We start from the raw sequence: 2,872 nt of genomic DNA on the forward strand, positions 1-2,872 counted from the left end.
AATACTACTGCTTCTCACGATAGCCCTTACATTACCGTTAACTAAAAATTGAATTTTGTCAAATATTTAGATTGCTTAATGAATATTTACAAACGAAAGTCAATATAATTTTTTGCAAATATGTATATATTCTTCATTCTCAATAAGTGGAAAATTTCAGATTCGTTACGTATTTTCACCGAAAATAGAATCACTCTTCATACATTCTCACTAATAATATTCACTGATGAACTGCAATTGTCAACAACATTGGATGCTGACATCTAGTCAGCGCGTTTACCTTTGGATAGATACTCATGTGAGGAAACTAGTAGATAGTAAATGTTGAACATTTGTGTGCAGTTTTGAGATATTTTTAATGGAGTCAACAATTCATTTGTTTACGTCTAATATGAAAAGCTTAGAAGATTTTGTTCATAACTTTAAAAATTCATTTAAAAATATTTGCCTTTACACTTAACTGTTATTCTTTCTTCAGTTTTTATTTTTCACTATTTGTTGTTTACAATTTTTATTTAAAAAGTATTTTAAAAATCTTTTTTTTTTGGTTCAGTAACGGTTTGCATTTAAATATTAGCATCACGAATAGATTTTGCCAAAAAATTCAGCCACTAAAAGCAACAACATTAGCATAAACTATGCTGAGCTATTTGAGCTGGAGGCCAGCTTTTCCCTAGCATTTTAAACGTTTCTCAAGATTTATTATGTTTTGCTTTGACTGAATGATAAATTAAAAATTTAGTTAATTAATACTGCTAGTAGAGACCCATCTATACTTTTTTATGGTTACTAGAATATTGTAATTTTTTTTAGTTTATAGTTTTTACAAAATATTTTTATTTGAATTTTTTCTTTTAATTTTAATTTTCTTACGAACTCCGAGAAAGTTAGGAATTTTTATTTACCTGAAAAGAAATAGAAAGAAAGATATTATTAATTAGTTAATTGAAATAAAATATTGCTTTTAATTTTACTATAACTATTACTATTTTACATTTATTATAATAATAAAATTCCAAGTAATTTAGGTTATCTAACATTAAATGCATGAGAATGAGGTTTAGTTATACAGATAATATAGTCGACTATTAATGGAATATAATAACACTTAATTAATTTCTAAAATCATTATCACCATTCACCTTTATAGCTTACATTAGACTTTGCCCTGGCATTTGTTCATTTGACAACGATTTTTTGTTTTTTTTGAGACCAAATATGTTGTCATCAGTTAGACTGATTTACTCTATAGTGCACTGATTTACTCTACTTAAAAATAATTCTCATAGCCACTTTTTTTTACAACAAGTCGTTTTTGGCAACAATAGCTTGATGTAGAGATTCTACAACTTTGGTGAACCTTGAAATTAATTACGTCGAAGTGGCCTCACCAAAAGTATATACTAGTATTTCAAAAGAGTTTAATATTGAAAAATAGTTCAAAGAATTGAGTGTAGTTCCAGCAGTATTTTAAAGCGTATATAATGTATAATGAGAGAGCATAACTTGTAAGGATAATATTCCACACCTTGTATTTTGAAAGTTCAAAAATGTTCAAAATTGTTAAATAATTTGAAATCGATAGCTGATAAAGCAAAATAGAAAATAGTTTCAGTCATAGCTCAATTGTTAAGAGAGTTAAAATGAAAAAAAGAACACTCAACATTGATGGATTGAGAATTTAAGGAGAGTTAAAGAATACTCAAAATTGTATAACTTTAAAGAATAATGTTCCACTCCTGTGCGATGAATTGGAGTGCGTAATGAGTGTATTGATAATCCATGCAGAATAAATTTTGTTGAAAGTGTGATCTTTTGTTAATGAGAAGTAACTATAATAAATAACAAAGCTAAAGTATTTTCGATCCTATGAGCAGTATTTGCATTCAAATTTAAATATTTAAAAATTTTGAAAATCATTTCATCGCAATAGATTAAAAGGTATAGCATTGTAAGTATAAAGCAACATAATGTCTAATCGCGAGTGAGGCATTATTCATTTCAAAATAAAGATGTATTGATATCGTGCTCTGGTCATATCCATATATTATCTAGAACAGTAAACAAGACAGGATTCAATAACATAGTACTTTCAAAATATGTGTGGAACAAATGAAGCTGTAAGCAAGATAGAACTTCTCATAAAAAATGTGTAGAACACGAGAACAGAAAATTTTTAAAAATTTGTATAGAACAAGAGAAGCTGTAAACCAGATAGAGAGACATAACAGACAGTAGTTTTTGATGTGTAATATATAGAGAACAAGGTGAAATAGAACTTTTCGAGTAGTGCACTCGTTCTGGCCGTGTTCCAAATTCTGTAGAAAACAATTGTGCATAAACACTATTACACTATTACATTGTAATAAAATCTATGATTTTAACACATGTTAATAATGTAGTATTATGTGTAATGTTAATTTGTTAATTTAAGCTTAATATTTATGCTAAGCTTATAATTTTTTTACCATATTTGCATTTCCTAATCATAGCACAGGTATGTTACCAAAAAACCGGCAGTGTGAACAAATGTTTACCGGTTAACTTAAATTCAATTTCGTGGTTAAACACTGTTTTACGATCTACCTAATTCCGCATTTTTAAACGAAAGTCAATAAATTTTATTTTCTTTATATTGTCGTATATTATTTTTTTATTGTTTTGTAATTTGTTGTATACTTTCGTTTTCTAGTTGCAATTAAGTTGTTAAATTTATTTGACATTTATTTAATTGTTTTTAATTATTTAATAGGTAGAAAATTTTTTTTTTTTCATATGATAAACCTTAAAATTATGTGCATCTGCAATTAAAATATTTTAGTTTTTATAATTAAGTTATTAAGTATTAAAACCTACGTTTTATGTTACAGAA

This window comes from Teleopsis dalmanni, chromosome 2 (genome assembly GCF_002237135.1).
Source record: "Teleopsis dalmanni isolate 2A chromosome 2, ASM223713v2, whole genome shotgun sequence".
NCBI classification, from domain to species: domain Eukaryota; kingdom Metazoa; phylum Arthropoda; class Insecta; order Diptera; family Diopsidae; genus Teleopsis; species Teleopsis dalmanni.